This window comes from Festucalex cinctus, chromosome 20, assembly GCF_051991245.1.
Source record: "Festucalex cinctus isolate MCC-2025b chromosome 20, RoL_Fcin_1.0, whole genome shotgun sequence".
Lineage (NCBI taxonomy): Eukaryota > Metazoa > Chordata > Actinopteri > Syngnathiformes > Syngnathidae > Festucalex > Festucalex cinctus.
Genome location: NC_135430.1, coordinates 17,386,885 through 17,406,222, shown reverse-complemented (window position 1 = coordinate 17,406,222; position 19,338 = coordinate 17,386,885). Strand labels below are relative to the sequence as shown.

The window sequence follows — 19,338 nt, the reverse complement described above, 5'->3', positions numbered from 1 at the left end:
TCACTGTCATTCACTATAACTGTAGATCGCGACGTAAACGCGGGCTCACTAGCTATGCATGGCTGGTGCAAATTTACATAACTACGTTAAGTCATAATTATAAAACGACTACTACATGATGCAGATGCTTTGGATTGTGTTACTTTGCTTTTACAAATATATCACTGTTGTCATTCTGATGCAAATTGGCTTTAGTTTATTTTAGCAAAGAGTCATCGCTTTAGGAATTTTTAATCCAGGACAGATACTCCGGAAGCGTGGAACTGGCAATGCGGAGTAAACATTTTTGACTGGTGAGTACGTGTGAACGTATTTAAATACATTTGAACATACTCGCAAATACATTTGAACGGACTTAAATGCTACGAACAGCATATTTTCCGGCATATTTTATGGGGGTAGTACTCGCACATACATGAGTGGGGTTAAAAAATAAATTAATTAAATTAAAAAAAATAATAAATAAAAAGTTTTTAAGCATTGGGCCCACAATATCCAAATATGTTTGAAAATTAAGTAAAAAAATAATAATAATAATAATATGTTCGAACGTGCTTGCGAAAATGTTCAAACGTACTCGCTAATACGTACGAACATATTCACCAGTCAAAAATGTACCATGCTTCCATAAAAGTAGTTTTGTGACTGTTGTTAGTGTATACTTTTCAACGGAAGAGAAACACTTCGGATTTTTTTTTTTTAACTCTTACTGCCAGACGTTATCAAAGAAAAACTTTGATATGACAGAGGGTTTGATCAATGATGAAAAAATATACAATGCTTCCATCTGCTGGCCATAGTTTAGAGTGTTTTAGATTCCAAAACCCATTGACCAGGCAGCGCTGCACTTAGACGTTGCACTGAGAAAAAATAACATAAACAAAATTGTTGACGTTATTTAACGTTTATACGTCGTGATTTTACTGATCGTTATTAAATGTTTTTGGCGGTCAAAGAGTTAAAAAAACAATGCTTACCATAATAGATATTTACTGTGCCATCCATTAGTAGTATTCCATACAAGCAAAGTTTACTGCAGGGGCCCTTCTTTGGCATCTGTCAAGGATCTAACATTAATCTATCTCTACTTGTTACATCCGCCTTCCCTCCTCAGAACTTCTTATTTTTTTTGCTGAAATGGCTTTGAACTCCCACAGACCAAGGTGATCCCCACCTTACCTCTTTGGTTGGGTGCTTAGGTGGGATTAGGAGGGATGGATGAGGACTGAAGGCATCCTTTGCCTCCTTAGCAATAACCCCAAAGGGAAAAGTAAAATCCAGCAGAGCGGGCGGACAATACACCGGACAGCTCTGTCTGCTTATCTTCTAACTGGTTCAAAATCAGACACCCATCCTTTAGTTGCTTGTTTTTCCTTCTGCTTAAAACCTCTTGTTGGTTCTTCCTCAATGCGCTACACTTTTCAGAATTAATGTGATTCACGAGATACATCACACTCTTTTATATTCTATTGGTGAGGGAACAACATCAAACTCCTGAGAGATTTGAACAGAGTCATTAGATAAAAAACACCATCTAATCTGTTAATAAGAGCAGTGCCGTGTAAATGAGAACTGTCATGCAGTCCCCGGTGGGATTATCCCCCCCCCCCACTGTACCCAACGCCTATCACCCAGGCTCCTTTGGCTGCTACCCACTTGGGAGAACACGCTAGATGTTCCACTGCCGTTTGGCCTCCAGCAAGTCGAGCACAAACCAAAGAACCTTTCAAAGTTAAACAAATCACCCTCTGGTGTTGTGTCCTTCCATATTTGGCTCCGACTCTCGCAGCAAAGTAATGTTTGTCGACTACATAAACAGCTGCGTGGCACACAGACAGTCGAGAAACAACATTATACAATACCATGAGAGTTTATTTAACTTTCATGAAAGCAGCAGGAACAAAGTAGGTTAGTTGAAATGATGACGTCCGTTGCACTAAATGATCTCTCATGTGAAATTAGTGACTTTGACACTCAGAGTGCTACTACATAAACGATTTCTTGACCAGGAGTGATACGTGGCAGCATTGTGTCCAATTAATCAGTACTAATTTGTGTATGTATTGTGTTTTGTTAGTTCTAAGAGATAAATCACTATAAAAGGAGTATTAGAGCCACATGTCGGCCCAAAAACAAGATAGTCAATATAACACAGTTTTGTGTGCTGACCTAATTCGTACAGCTAAGAAACTCTTTCACTGTAATTCTTAACTCAAAATGTATAAATATGTTTTTAAATACTTTGTCCTTCACTCCCAAAAACGTATTTATAGGTTATTTTTTTATTTCTCTCTCTTTTTTTTTTTTTATTATAAATGCTAGAGCATTCAGAAGGCTTTGGATGCAGCTTCGGACCTGAAGAGGTTGCTTAAAGCAATGGTAGTTATTACAAAAAACGGCCAGCAGGTGGTAGTAGAGTATAAGAGATCAGCCAGGGCCATGTTGCAACAAGGTCTTTTTGCCACTGTGTTCAACAGGTTTGTGAATAATGATGAAACTTTGCTCTAATCTAATGCTAATTGCTAGGAAACAGAAACATATCAAAAAATTAAGAAAGAAGCTCTCATCTTTCTTTTGGTATACTCCATGTTTTTATAGCAATAGAACACAATATTCTGTGGGCCTTGCAAAATCAGTCAAAATCCAGGAAAACAGCCGAGACCGAAGGGGGTTGCTTCAGTAAAAATGGTTGGGAGTGAATAAGTTAAGTATCCTAATTTAAATACCTACTTTCCAGAAGAATATTCTATAACTACAGTAATTATAACTAACTGAAGAATTTGTGATTGTATAATAGCCCATGTAGTATTGAAGAGGTGGGCACTTGTGTCTAGTGCTTTATGACACAAAACCTAAAATTTAAAAAAAAAAAAATACACAAACTGAGAAGGACTGTCTGTATTGACCCGGATCGACGGATGAAAAACTGTCAGTTGGTGCTCAGTCCGCATATTTTCCGAGGCTTTGCGTCATAAAGCATTCGCCAAAAATGTGGGCATCCATCAAGGAAGGTGCCAGCGGACAGCCGGAGGTGCCCACCTCTGGTATTTAACAAGTTGTAACACACATTTAATCCTTGTTACGCGAGAATGGTATGTCTCCTTTAAACATCCATCCAGGCATTTTGCAGACAGGTCATCAAAAAACAGGTCCTGAAGGCAATAAGAGACTGATGAAGATAATCCAGACATCCTCTTCCCTCATATTGCACCGCAGCTCTCCAAGGAAAGCCCGAGGCATTCTCAGGCCCTATGAGCTGAATAATAATCCCTCCAGCATGTTCTCGGTCTGCCCTCATCGTTGAACAGGCGCAGAACACCGGGCAGACTGGAGGCATCCTAATCAGATACCTTGACCACCTTGGCTGCTTCTTTTTACGGGCAAGAGACAAATTCTGCCCTGAGCTCCCTCCAGACTCACTTTGGAGCAGCTCAACAAATCTCAGACCGCCTGTACCCACTTTTCATTGTTGCTGACCAAACCGTAAATACGGTTTCTTGTAACTGTGGCCAAAATGTGGAACATGTAACTCAAAACAGTAAATCATTTGTCAAAATTACCTTTAAAAAAAAAAAAGAGCAATGGGGTCTATGCCATGGAAGAAGCGGGACTGTTTTTGCACATCAGTTTGGTTCCGGTTCGCTTTGCGACATGTGGGCTGCATCAAAAAATTTTGTGCCCCTCGGTTGCGCGTTTGCAACCTGGATCGGAACCAAACTGATGTGCAAAATCACGTCCCGCATTTTCCGTGGCATATACCCCATAGATGGATCAGAGGTATGTAGAGTAGCCAAAATTGTTCTCAAGTATGAGTACTATTACTTTAGAAAAATATGACAAGTGAAATTAAAAAGTAGTCCTCCAAGTAACTTCTGATTTTTTTTCCCCTCGAAGTGTGTAGATCAAATACCATAAAACCCCTCATAATTCACACCCCCCCCTTTTTTTTTTTTTTTTTTTTTTTTTATCTGTAAGGACTCTTACAATAAGAAAAACTGCTTACCTTGGGCAAGAAATAGACCAAAGTCTTCTGTGCCTTCTTCCATCCTTCTCTCAGCAAAAGAAAGATTGATCTCTCCATCGGTGATAAGAGGCTCTTCCCCATTAGGTTCCTGCTGCCACCCCTGTCCCGCTTTCCCTGAGCTATCATGGCAGGCCTGTCTGAGAGGCCAATGATAACGACAGGCCTGGGACACAAAAGGTAAATCAATCTTAGCGATGGAGGCGCGAGGTGGGATTATTGTGTATACGGACGTCAGTGTATGTTATTCCAAAAGCTGTCATGGATATGTTAGCAGTGCATACACAAACATTTAGGCATGATAAAAACATGTCGAGAATCGAGATACAGAGCAATTTGTTATGGAAATGCAACTCCAGGTCCACAGAAGGAAATTAATATAACTTAACTTCGTATCTGTTACCTTTAAGTTTTGTTCGGTTTTTGATTTAGTGTGGACCATTTGGTGCTAGCCTCCCCTCGGACCAAATGTCAGCTGAAAATGTGTAAGTTAGCACGCTAGTCATTTAGACATTAGTGCCATCTAGAGGTTAACTAATAATTCATGCATTTAAAAAACACTTTTTTTTGTTAGATAATTGTACGTCTAGTAATCACTAATTATATCACAGCCATATCTCTGCTACGGATATCCGAACAAGAAGACCTTCCCGAATGTACAGGTAGTTAGCCTCTGGTGGCAGCTAGTGTCGAACGCCGGTTAACCTTCCACAGCTGAGGCCTGCAGGTGGTTGTCACCGAGTTCTGTGATTTGGGCTCCCGCAGCTTGTCTCCCTCTGCTTTGCTCTTGCTAGCTTCTCACACTAGCCGCTCAAGCTAATTCTAAGCTGCCCCAGCATGTTCTTGCTAGCCACTCTTGCTTCCCTGCTCGCTCAAAATGATATTTGGTAGTAATTGGTGGTAGCCGTAGCGCACGTCCTTCAAAATTGTTACATTCTATTATTACCCCACTAGATGGCACTAAAAAAAAACACACACTGTCACTTTAACAGTTAGCATAGCCACTCCTACGCTGAGTTTTTCCACGCTAAGTTTGGCGGAAGAGCCAAAGTTACTTTCAGAGTCTAAAAGCACATCACGCACAAGCGCCTACATCTCCTAGAGGCGTGATGGCCCTGCTATCACGTCGAAGCCAAATGATAAGCAAAGCTGAATTGAGTTTTGTTGGACGCACAGATTAGCGTTAGCTTCTGATAAGCAACCATGTACTTGACTGCTTCTGTGAAATTGTTGACGTCGTTGCAATGGGAGGTATTTGTGTTTAGCGATGTGTCCTTGTGTTACACACGTACACGTAGTGTAGTGTGTGAAGTGCTGCTGAGATATGTAAAAAGGAGTTTATTAGATTTATGGGAGGTTCGTCTAGTTACAACAAATTGGCTCGTTGGACTTACCTGACATTTTTTTTTTCTAGGAATATAAACTTATGAGCATCCTTACAAACTAAAAGAAATCTTTTTCAAAACTATATTTATGCAACCAACACTTACTACTATAATTAGATTTGGCCGTTAGTGTTGCAGCCTGCAATCCTGACGTACAGGTTCAGGAGTCAACTTATTGATCGAGCAGCACAGAGCACATTTTTATTCATTTATTTGAAAATGCCAAAAAGATATTTTTTTTTTTTTCCCCCCAGAGATTGAAGGTAAAGAACTGTCAGAGCTGGGAAGACATTCAATAATTGTGACGCATATGAAAGTGATCATGGAAAATCAATTGAACGCCATCAAATATATTTACTCATATCTCCCACATGACCTTTCGCAAACGCGAAAATTTGACATTAAACTAATGTCTTCTTAATCGATATGCATTTCGCGGTTTTAACAGAGCATTGATTTTGGGAGTATACTAACCACTGCGAGGCTGTCTGGCACATCACAGTAATTTAATTTGTAGACCGAGATTAAAAAGAAAAAGATATTATTGCTTTGTGTTGGGGTTTTTTTTTGTATTATATTCACTTTCATTCTATCAAAACTACACTATAATTTTGTCAGTCCAGCAAGACAATTTGTTGAAAACAAAACGGTAAAAAAAAATAAAAAAAAATCAATATTTGATTATAAAATGTGTATTTCTTATCTATGTCGTGACTATCGCAACAAAATCTTGTTATCTTTAAAGCTCACCTTGACAAGGTTATGAGGGATTTACTGATGGTCTCTGCTTGCTCTTCTGTTTGAGTAGCACCAGTTTAAATCCAAGGATACATTCCGGACCCGAGACGGGGGAAATGAACTGTTGAACAATGGAACAGCAATTTAGCAAAAGTGTTATGCAGAGCCTGGTAAAACAACCAAGGTTAAAGTCTACTTAGCATATAGTCGGAAACATATGGGCAAATATCGTAGGAAATACACACCCTGAATAAATATGAAGAGAATCATAATTAACAGTTTGTAAATTGAAAAATGATTGTGAATGATCAAATATACTTGAAATACATTTATTTCAGTCTAAGTGTATGCATCATAAACCTCTCATATTTTTATGTTAACATTATGAGTTACTTAAGATCTCAACCATTTCAAAAAATGTTGCAAAAAGCAAAAGAAAGAAGTAAAACAATATTTTTTAATGCTATTATATCATATAAACACTACAAATTTTAAAATTGTCTTATTTGTGATTACAATTGATGGATGATCATGTATAAAACATATTAAAAGTACAAAATTAGATTATATAAGAAATAACCGAAATATTCACTGTTATCTTTTTTTCGTCTAAAAAAAATTGGGGCGCTGATATCGGCCCGCCAGGCTTCTTGTTCCGTCTCCCTCTGTTGGTCATTGTTATTTTTGTTTCTTGGACGTGTTGTGTAGAATTTTGTAACTACTCAAGAGCTGATTAATTGTAATGGTATCAGTCTGAAAAAAAAAAAAAAAAAAAATGAAAAAAAAGTGTGGTGTGCTCATTCCATCACATTGCAGCTGCATATGGTGGCCTCACCTCTGACTAAGTAACCTTGCGCAAGTCTCCTTTCATTTACCACCAGTCTACCGTATGCTAACTGGACTGGATGACCATTATTGTTTTTCCACTCATGCCCCTCACCTCCTCCTCCAGCAACAATGTACATCCCGTGATAGCAGGTCTGAGCTGTCATATCAGTATTCCTCACCAACCAAAAATTAAGAATTTAATTACAGTGGCACAAAAGACAAGGCGGCGGGCTCAATGAAGTTTCATGGTAATAAGGCGACAGGAGGTTGAAGGCAGCATTTGTAAAGTAATCATTGAGCTACACTTGATGAATATTAAATGGCGAGATAAAAAGGTGAGGTTTGGAATTGTCACCGCTGAGGGCGGGAGTACGCTCGTTTCATAAGGTGCAGAGGAAATCCTGCTGTGAGATTTCAAACATGTTGCCGTCTGTGGGCCAAAGATACCAAGAAGTTCATGACCAGGTCGTATCATCGGAACAAGGCTGGTATTTATATTAAAACCAGCTTTGTGATACTGTTTCTGCCATGGTGGATCTATAACAAAGAAAGTGATGAGCAGCTCGGTCTGCCCATAATTCAAATAGCTGCCAATTGATAGAGAAGAGGATAGTTACAGAAAATGTAAATTGTGCTGTATTCTGGTATTAACTCTTTCACTGCCAGCCATTTCCCTTTTGCTCCTGTCTGTTTTACTGGATTTTGACTGATTTTGCAAGATCCACAGAATGTTCTGTTCTATTGCTATAAAAACATATCCGTTTCCATTTTGCATCAATTAGCATTAGAATATTGAATAAATTGATATAGATAGTTAATATAGAATAAGTTGCATCATTATTCACAAACCTGTTGAAAACACTGGCAAAAAGAGCTTGTTGCAAATGGCCCTGGCTGATCTCTTATACTCTTCTGCCACCTGATGGCCGTTTTTTGCAATAACTACCATTGCTTTAAACGACCTCTTCATGTCAGAAGCTCTATCTTTATGCTCTAGCATAAAAAAAACAACAACGTATATATTATTGGGAGTAAAGAACAAAGTATTGAAAAACATATTTATACGTCTTTGGGTTTGAATGAGTTAATGAAAACAACAAGACCACACTGCATTTTCAAACTTAATATGCTACCACATCAGGACATCTTCGTAAAAAAGACATTTTCAAATATTTAATATGCGAGTCTTGGATCACCACCAGCAATTTTACTATGTTGGAAAAATAGCAAAGTACAACTAATATGCTACCTTGCTTGCATTTTCATTTTCGCACCCAGAGAACAGCTGCTTGCCAGCTTTGGACAATTTGCTCAGCACTTAAACTATATAGAGGTGATATGATTGATCACTCAATGTAGCGCTCCCAGGCAGCAATATTTATCTGACCAAGCACGGAGTATTAGCAATAACTATTTGGGCATATGACTTTCACAGATGGCAAAACTAGAGCAATGCTCATAATAAATGTAAAAAAAAAAAAAAAGAAGGCCTGACTGGGTTTCACTAAAATAGTTTTAGCTGCCTAAGAAGAACGAGTGCTGACAAAGTCAGGCTCATTCAGTACAGTAAAAGTCCTTTCTAGAAAGTAATGCTTCTAAATAGATTAAATCCAAAGCTAATGCACTGATTGGTAAAAATACCAGGAATAAATGAGTTTCACCTTAGTCTTTGGAATGAAGGGCTCAGTAATCAGGGTAATTGCAAATAATAACCCCGGCCCACGGTGTAGGGCCTGGGGTTCTCAGCCAGCCCCTTCTGTCACTTTCCTTGTTCCCACTGTTGCCGTCATTAACATAGCGGGGCTCCGAGGCATATCCCGCTGTTCAGCATGATTAAGATAGGCACCGACTCGGTGTCATCAATTCCACTAGCAGCTATTTCGAACTTATTTGTTTGCTTGCATTTAGTACCTGGCTGCAAAAATTCCGACCTATGCACTAAAAAGTTGACTGTTTTTTTATGCAGTCAAGCTTCTATTGAAGTTGCTACAGTACATTTAGAACATTTTATATGGCTATTTTTTGTATGAACAATTATGGATGTGGAACATTTTTGCAAAAAAACGAGTCCACCGAATTATTCAGTGAATATCTTGTTTTAACTATTTCGACAAACAAGTCGAACTTTTTCCAGCTGGTGAATAATTTTTGGCTAAGAAAAACTGAAGACGTCATAATTGCCCGCTGAAGTGAATGTGAATGACTGTCACCCTCTAAGGGGGCCATTTACACAAGACCGCCTTTAGCTGAAAAGATAATTTAACACTTCTCAAAGCGTACGTTTACTGGACCACTACAATCAGTGCACATATTACTTGACCGACTGGTTTGGTTAATACCCAAGTGCGCAAGTGGAATTCATAGCTACTACTTTGCATGCTTGTTGTTGTACAGATCCATGTTGAAGTGGACTGTTTTGACTGCCGGTATGTTATGTGTACTTTTCCAAACCACAAGGATAAAATAAATGGTTGAGTAATCAACGTACTCAGCTAGAATCTGCTATAGCACCCCTAGACACTGAACAAGTAAAGATGGTCAAGCTATGTTGATAAAATGGTAAGTTAAGCTACAAGTTACAGGTGTGGCAGCCATCTTGGATGGGGCAAGTCTTCTTCTTCATCTATTTCAAGCAGAATGAGGAAGTCAAGTACATCACTGCCCTCCACTGGTCAGTTGGCAATCACAATCCAAACGGCTGTTAAATTTTTCAATATAACCCAGTTTTTGTGTTTTCTTGTTTGTTTGTCCCCCCACAAAAAAAAACTGCAATATCACCTTCCCTCTCTCCCCCCTAGCGAAACCCCCAGTCCCATCAACATCAGCCACTCAGATCGACCAGAGCCGGACAGGAAATGACTTTCGCTTTTACGGTAACTCAGTTTGGACAATCTTACTGGTGATTTAACTTTCAGAATTACATTTATTTATTTTTTTGTCCCTTTCAATATGACGCAGGTGGCTCTAGTGCCCTCTATTGATGAGCTGCCACTGACACACAGTATACATAGTTTGGTCCTTTTGTTGCCGGCAAAAACTTGTTGCTAGCATGCACTATGTGATTGTGATTCCTAGCTTAGCTAACAATGTTTTTTTTTCCCCCAGAGATAATTACATTTGTGTAGATCTATCTATCTATCTATCATGTCTTGGTTGTTTACTGGAGCTTCCTATTGGGTTGCAAAGTAAACATTAGAATGGATAACTATTCTTTGCAAAACATGATTTTGCCATGGAGATTCACTAGGCAGATGTCTGACCCTTCTTCTGCCATTGTCTCCAGCTGGATGATTTCCAACCTGCACTACTGCATTATTAGACAATTGATGTGCAATGTGGGTATTGCTTAGTACTGCACAAGAAAATGGATATAAAGTGCATCATGTGTATAGTATTTGGGGGCCTATAAATAGTCTTCTATTTCTCTGATTAGCTTAGCAGCTGCTTCCTAAAATGACATCAGTTGTCGAATCGATTTTGGAAACCTCCCATAAGACGCCTGTCCTGGAAAACAGAGCCAGTTCTTTCGCATCAGGCTTGAAAATATCGCCTCCATGGTCGTCCCTTGCCATTTACAACACAGCGGATGATATTTGTCCAGCGTCTTAATGCTTAGATCCCTGTCTCCTAATTGATGTTGTTCTTCAGACAGGAATATTGATGGCACAGCTCAGCCAGATTGGCAGCTGCATGAATCGTTATTAGCCCGGCAGTCGGACGCCCCGGCATGTTGCGAGACGATGTTCAAGTTATGCTGCCGGACCCCAGGGGATGCGATCACGGCTCAGACGAGAGATAATTAACCATCTGAGGCCGACAGCCCACAGGCCGGCGACCCGCTGGGAGGGTGAATGGGAGGAAAACACGGGATAGGATAGCGACCCATGTGGTGCGTTGACACCATACAAACATTTTTTTTTTTTTATTTATGACATCACAATAAATATGGTATGAACCTTTTATTTATCCCTGCTGAGAAAGTGGGTCGACGTAAAATGTTCAAATGTACTTACAATTACACGTTTGAATGTATAGGTTTGAAATGTAATAACACGTTTAAATGTATTTACGAATATGTCCGAACGTATTTGGCAGTTCCGCACTTACGCACGATATAGTTTTACTTTTAGTTTGCTGATGGGCTAAAATGGCTTCTTGAATATAGATCAGAATTCTTGATATCCTGCAAATACAATTTAATGTGGAAACATTTTTATATTTACTTATTTTAACAATTGTCTGGATCGATGGCCTTTTCTTCCTTTTGGAAAATACCCGTACAAGTGTAAACATCATTTCACCTTTGTTAGTATTCAGAATTTAAGAAAAAAAAAAAAAAAAAAAGTCTTAACTAATTATCGATGAATGAAAATGCTATATCTCATGTGAAGCATAGACGTGTTTTTTTATTTTTATACATGGATCGACACTACCTTAACTTTAGTCACAACATGGTGACAGTGAAGTTGGAATTTCTGCCATTTTTAATCACTTTGTAACATCCACTTTGTTTTCTTCTCACATTTTTTTTTATTTTTATTTTTTTATAAAAGGGTCAAACATTCTCTAGAGTCATGCCTAGGGATGTCATTATATCCAAACATCACGATATGATATCACGATATGAAGGTCATGATACGATAATTATCACGATATTGTAGGGCGTTGGCGATATTTAAAAAAGATCACAATATTGTAAAACCCCCACAATATTATGCTTTTGTACATAACAGCAATGCATATAAACCACCTACAATCTCTAATAACAATATTGATGCACTTATTTGCTAATGCAAGCACACATTGATCGCTTCACAAGCAAATTAGGTTCCCATTCATCTGACGATTAGCATAGATTTTAAACATAGAAGGCCAAAACATCTCTAATGAAAATTAAATTGCACTAATAAAATAGCCAATGAAGGGTGCTAGAACTGCAGAAATGGGAAATCAACCTGACTTCTTTTTAACAGATGTGTTCCTTTTAAATATTGTGAACATGACGACGACGATATTGTGGCAGTTTTCATATCACAATATTGCCCTTATCGTGACATCCCTAGTCATGACATTATTGGTTATGTTATGAACTTACTGCAGTTGAAACAGGCAAAATATTCGAAACACCTCTCAGCATCAAGTGCAATTCTATGTGAAATTACAACTTCAATAACTATTAAAGTATATATAGAATATTATCTTCCATAAATGTGTAACTTACTATTTAATGCAAATCATGTAAAACATGCAAAAATGTGTGCTTTTCCTTACATCGTGTCGAACAAAATCTATTTTAAAGAACTATTTGTCACAAGTAGTTGTTCACAAACTTGAATAACAAGCACAAAGATGCTAACAGCTTTCCAGATTAATTGTATATCATTATAAACTGCTGCGCTGATGAATCATGCAAAAAAAAAAAAAAAAAAAACTGCATCCCATTATCAGAGAAACATCTAAGTAAAGATGAATGACCTAAAAGCAAATCGCTCATCTCACATTATAAACACCATCTTTCTCGGATTTGCATAAAATATCAGTGCATTAATACCTCAAATTTTCCTCATTTATTCTTGGATATTCCAACTTCACACAAACAGCTTTTTTTTTTTTTTTTTTAATCGCATTTGTCAGGGAAGTGAAGAGATGCTCATCATCACACACACACACACACACACACGTTTTCCCCACACCTGACAATCGCAGCCCCTTTGAAACAAGCTCAGAAGAGACATAATCCATATAACTTCCAGATCGGATGTTCTCTCTCACACACAGACCCCCAATAATTACACACCTTCAATTGAAGAGCGGATCAAGGTGGGGAGCGACGTGATTGAGCGGACGGCGGTTGTGGACACAGGATTAAGCGCCATGTTCATTTTGTGCTCAACATGGATATTGACTTTCTGTTGTCCTATACAGTCACTTTATCCCTCCTACACTGTTGACACGACGACTCGCACCTTAAAGCAGCAGGCTGACACTAATGCCGTGGCCAATCAGCACTGGATCTCGCAGAGTGCATCAAGCCTAATTACTTTATTCACCAGTTGCACCCATTTATATTCATTTAGTCACTGTTTGTTATGTTAAAGAAGGGGTGTCCAAACTTTTTCATTTGAGGGCCACATACAGAAAATCAGAAGGACGCAAGGGCCACATAATGTTATGAAGAGAAATTGTGTTTAGTCCTAAAAATTGGACAAATAATTTATTTGTGCTTTTTTTTGTATATTTAGAAAAATGCTACAGCATATAAAGCAATTTATTTATAATATGGCAGTAGGGTTATTATAGTTTTGGAATTTTTCATTTTAGTTTTTATTTTGTTTTGAGTTTTGTTTTTTAAAATTGAGTTAGTTTTCATTAGTTTTCAGGGTGATTCTGTCAGTTTTTTATTAGTTTTCATTCTTTAATAAATGCTTAGTTTTAGTTTAGTTAGTTTCAGTATTAGTTTTATTTATTTATTTATTTATTTATTTTAATGTATTGTGTGGAATATTAAAAAAAAAAAAAAAACACCATGGGCACGACGTCATTATTCCGGTTTATATCAAAATAAATCTACTAAAGATCACATTTAAAATTCATTAAAGGTTATTTTAGTTAACAAAAAAACTAAAATTAAAAAAAACAATTTCGATAAAAACCAAGATACTTTTAAAAAAAAGAAAACTGAAACTACATTTTATGTTTACAAAACTAACTAAAATAAAACTAACTATAATTATAACAATAATGTCCTTCATTTTATTCTTTGATAATTAATTTAATGCATGAGCCTTTGGGTGAACTGAGTCAAATGCCATTTTTAGCATATGTCGCGGGGCTCTAAAAAATGGACGGCGGGCCGCAAATGGCCCCGGGCCGTAGTTTGGACAATTATGTTTCACAGAGAAGAAGAAAATACGATTATAAATTCGTTTTTCCTATAAAATTGGTGTAAGTACACCCCTGCTGATGCGCTAATACTCAATGCCACTGCCACCTACTGTAGTGGATGTGCAATTACACTTTAATCTAGTATGTGACAAAAAAATTAAAAAAAATGCACCCATTCAAAAAGCTGCACTTGCTCATGTCTCCGTTTACATGTGAAAAAAAAAATCACCTGCGGCGCCAAAATGACAGATTAAATTGCAAAAACGATAAATAATACATAAGCTTTTCCCACAATGCAACTTTTTCAGACTTTACCAAAGGGAAGCACAGCTGGTAAATTATCTTCCCTAAGGGAGCATCCCATCTTTGAGTGTGAAGTGATATATTGCCAATATGAAGCGTCTGGAGCTCAAGTATTTATTTATAACCATAGTAAAGTATTTTCATTGCTACTCTGCATCTTCACAGGAAATTATAATCACTACAGATTTACAGCACCATTTACAAAAAAAAATGCAGACAAGATATGTTTTTGTTTTTCTTCTCTGTATCATGATTCAAAGCAAGTTATAAAATAACAGGTAAAAGATTTTTAAAAATCCATCCATCCATCCATTTTCTTAACCGCTTTTTCTCACTAGGGTCGCAGGGGTGCTGGAGCCTATCCCAGCTGGCTTCGTGCACCCTGAACTGGTTGCCAGCCAATCCAGGAATTTAAAAAAATGAGTAGTGATAACTTTCTGACAGGTGCATTTCTCAATAGGACACATTTACATTCATAAATCAAATTTTTCTGATAAAGTACAATTTAAGTATCATAAATACTCAGTCTAGTTTTGTTTTAGAAATACATTTTAATGATCATTTTCAATAGACTTTACATAAGGATAAAAAAAAAAAAAAAAAAAGTCATTGGTTCGATCAGATGATGGAGCAATATATCTATTTAAAAATCTTTTATATTTACTCCCCATAATGAAAATCCACACATAATTGACATCAATTGAAATGCATGGTAAAAATATTTTTAAAACGCTGAGGAACAATAAATATAATATGTAATGTCTTCTAATTTTTTGGAGCCCATCAATGACGTCATCGATCGATTGGGTACATTAAGACTAAGGATGTTCGATACCGCTTTTTTTTTTTTCAGACCCTCAGTATTCACCGATACCAACTGCCGATACCAGTAGTACATTTTGACAACTTAAAAAAAAAAAAAAATCACGAAAAGATATTTTTTAACAAATATATTTCCTTTAATTTTGACAAAAAAAAAAGCACAGTCTTCAATAGTCTTAACACTCAAAATAAAACACAAAAATGCTCTTTTAGTTTAAGATTCACAATTTTGAAGTATTTCCAAACCGGTGAAGTTTTGGTGAAAAACTGCTGCTAGCTAGCGCCACTTACAGGCAAGGAGGACTCACTTAACGTCTTCCCCCTCTGCCATCGGTCGCTTGTACTCGTCTGCGTCACGAGTACTCGAGTACTTGAAAAAAGGCTGGTATCGGCCCGATACCGATACCTGGTATCGGTACTCGCCCATCCCTAATGAAGACATTACAGCCAATCATCGATTTTGCATAGAATGCAAAAATATCGTCCCATCCCGATCCAGCCGATCAGATCGGTGTAAAGTTAATGTGAAACCCCCCCAAAACTGAGTTCCCTCTTCTCAAGTGAAGAGAGGAAATGAGTAACAAGCAGGAAGAGGGAATGGAAGAAAAAAAAAAATCAAGCTGCAAATTCAAAGGCTGGTAGACATTATGTCCATTCATCACCTGCTGCGGTGCGAAGAATAAAAGGCCTTGTACGAATGGAGTCCATTATGGAAAGAGAGAGCCGCTAAGCCGCTTGCCACTGTTGATTTCTTGCAAAAGTCGATCAATTGAGCAAGGCCTAAACAGGCTATATGTCGTGTTAAACAGCGGGCGCCGCTTGGCATGCTGCATTTGTCAGCGGCGCTTTAGCTGATTGCATCGCTGTATTGACTCGCCGTATTCATGCGCTCGCCATGCACAAAATGCACCGGAGAAAAATGCGCCTCTGATTGTGCTATAATGGCTCTAATAATACCTCTCGTTTTACACTGTGTTCATTAAACCAAGATAGAGCTGAGTGTGGAGCAGATTTGGACACATGGATCACACTAGAATCAGTGCTAAGCAGAGTACAAATACTTCATTACTTTACTTGAGTAGTTTTTTTCAGTACTGTGTACTTTGAGTATTTATGTTTTTTTTTTTTTAAGACTACTTTTTACTTGTATCCATTACATTTTAACATGAGTAATAATCTGTACTTTTTACTTGATACGTTTTCAAAACAAGGTTGTTACTTTTGTTTTTAAATGCATGAAAATGATTGAAATACTTGACCTGGAAGAAAAAATGTCTACTTGTTTTCACCAATCATATGAGGCGTTACACATCCCAGCTTCTGACAATACCACTACAGAGGATAATTTGAACTATAATACCCATTTTTGCTCCATTAGCTAACGAGCTAACATAGGGGGAACATACGGTAAAAATAGTTTTTACTTTTGCTCATCAAGTACTTTTTTGAGCCTGTAGTTGTGTACTTTTACTTGAGTAATTATTTGAGTGAGTACTTTTACAATATTTTTTTTTTTTTTTTTTATTAACACAAGTAATTTTACTTTTACTCAAGTAGAGAATTTCAGTACTTTCCCCATCTCTGGTGCTAAGAACAGGAAAAAGAAAACGATAGCTAATCAATCCCGCAACTCAAAAAGCGGTGTTTCCTTGGCGAACACGATTCGTGAAAACTTACTAACTTCGTGTTGTGGCATCACGTGTACTGTTCTAATTAAAAGTATAAATAAACCAAGAACGCACGGAATAACCGAATGTAGTTCTTGTCGGCTAACTTAAATCAAACTAGCTGACAAGCTAAACCAACCAACCACTTGAAGGCTTTGGATATTCATTCATTCAGAAATATTCATTTTGTGCTGCTAACTACGGAACTATGTCAGTGTCAAGGAAGAAAATTAACAATTACACCAGCCGTTCAAATTTACAAAAAAATCCATAAGTTCTTAGGAAAAACATTCTCACGTATGATCTTAGGAAGAGTTCACGAGATCGTACTCTGCGTACTTCGTATTGAGAAATGGCCAAGACATGGAACACAACAAAACAAGACAACAAGAAAAATAAACTCAACCAAAACAAAAACACAGATCTTGGCAATTTTTAGCATTAGCAGAAGTGCGTCACAACAAAAAAACAAAATCCCTTCGCACTCCTCCTGAAGCTTTTGAGCCTCAACATTCTAAATCCAATCATAAATTTCAGCAAAATTGGCCTCAAAGCCGCAACCCATTTCATTATTTTTTTTCAACGATAGAACTAGGTTACATACATGGGCTATTTGTTCTAGTTATAAAATGTAATTTGTCTCATCGAGATGACATTTGACCTTTAGCTGCATGCCTAACTTGCAGTAATTAGGATTAATGTAAATACACCACTTTCAATGTGCATCTATTATTGTTTATTAAATAAATTAACAATGTCCTATATTAGCCACACCGTGTTGTTTTTTTTTTGTTTTGTTTTTTAAAGCCATTTGTCTCATTACTGTAGTACGCGTTTTCCCTTCATGTCTCGTCTTACCAGCTCCCGCCAGACCGTCTCTCATGATTCACCCTCAATTATGTGAAGAGTTTGTCCTGCACTGCTTAATTACTTCTTCAAGGAAGATGATAAGTTAATTTTTGCGATTAACCCTCTGACACTTCAGCAGACGAGAATATCATGAGCAGATTATCTTTTCTGTTAGCGGCCGACTCGCTCTCTGACACACACAAAAATAAAATAAAATATTCAGTGTTTCTTCATTCAGGACTAAAAATAAAATAGGTGGACTGATCGTTTAATTGCAAAATCCATTAAAGTGTAACTCCGTTCTCTCGCATTGAAATGAAATGTCCTTGGGCCCTTGATGGTATTGTCATGTAAAGAAGATGGCAGGAAACAAGTTGCAATTAGCGCTCTGGCTCGCGTCCCTTCATCTCTCTTTCTCTCTCTCTCTCCCCCCACTGCACCATCTCCTCTGATTACTGGCATTACAGCAAATTTGCAGTTGATAATCAGCCTCAGATTCCTGCTAAATTTCTCATTACTCTGCTGGAGATGTCACTTGGGCTTTGAGTTTGAATTAATAGGGTTTAATCTGCAAGCGTGCGTGCGTGCGCGTGCGTCGCTGCGCATGTGTGTCTGGCCGCGCATCCGTGCCAACGCATGGCCTCAGACACATCACGTGTGTCAGGTACAATCTTGTAAGGATTCCCATGATGCCTCTTGTTTAACAATTACCCTTCATACTTCATTATTTCTGATTGGCGCGGAATAATTATGTTCAACCTTCTCAGCGCGAAAGCTCAACATTCTTAGCAGGAAGAAAGTCCAAAATGTTAACTCATTCACTGCCATTGACGGAAAAAGACGAATTTTTTTTTTTTTTTTTTTGCTAGTCTGGCAATGAATGTGTTAATCTTGCCACACAATCATGAACATCGGCGTGCCCAAATTTGAGATATATATTTTCTCTACTGTATACTTTTTTTTTTTTTTTTTTTTTTTTTTTTTTAAATCAAGCTAGAAAAAACGTTTTATAACCAAAGTAGCGGGAAACGTTTTTTTATTTATTTATTTTTTTTATTTTATTTTTTTTTCTGTCGTACAGTAAGAGAAAAGTCGCTCAGTCCTAACACTATGAAATGTATCGCTGTCATTTTGACAGGCATCTTTAATTTTATCAACTTGCCTTCAAAACAATAGTTTCTGTGCAATATGAAATAAATAAAATAAAATAATCAACTGGAGACAGTCAACATTGACAAGCAAACAAACTACAAATTAGTGGGGGCCCAGGTCTCTAAGCAAGCACGGTGAAGCGGCTTTTAGATGTTGTGCTGCGCAGAAAGGAATAAGTTACCAACAGAAGTCTGCCCAAAGTATAAATGCTTTTAAGTTGAGTTAAGGTCTTTAAAATTTGGTTAGTTTAAATTAAAAGAGCATATAAATAAAAAAAACGTTTTTTAAAGTTTTCTTTTGTTCTCTTTGCTTTGTGCATTTCTGTACTGTAAATGATTTGAGATGTTTTTGCTTTTGTTTGTGTGACGCACATTGCCTTATGTATGAAGTGTGGAATGTGTATGAAGAACACTAAAAAAAAAAATATGGGTAAAGGAACTATATTTCATATGGACTAAAATGTATTTTGTTTGCTTAGAAATATGTACAGTATGATATTATGGTGCGTCTACTTTCCATTGGTAAAAATGCTTTTCTATTTTTTTTTTAACAATGCCGTTAAAGATGAAGATCCATGCTCATATATTTTGCCAATAATTATTTTATTGGCTATTAGAGGACAATCCAACTGTGATTCTGCACTTTTAGTTCAAGTTTTAATCAAAATGTGAGGCGACATGCTGCGCTC

The 19,338-nt window shown here is 37.3% G+C and overlaps 1 protein-coding gene across 7 annotated transcripts in view; it reads right to left on the bottom strand.

Moving 5' to 3' along the window:
• adarb2 (adenosine deaminase RNA specific B2 (inactive)) overlaps positions 1-19,338 on the bottom strand; it is a 318,324-nt gene that overhangs the window by 148,076 nt on the left and 150,910 nt on the right. For 5 of the 7 annotated variants that reach the window (XM_077509148.1, XM_077509142.1, XM_077509143.1 and 2 more), the window contains 2 exons: positions 6,157-6,265; positions 4,004-4,187 (listed from right to left, as the gene is read on the bottom strand). The gene's annotated coding sequence lies outside the window, so the exon portion shown is untranslated. Of the gene's footprint in view, positions 1-4,003; positions 4,188-6,156; positions 6,266-12,769; positions 12,902-19,338 lie in introns of those variants that run through there. The other 2 variants (XM_077509146.1, XM_077509147.1) reach the window with 2 other exon arrangements.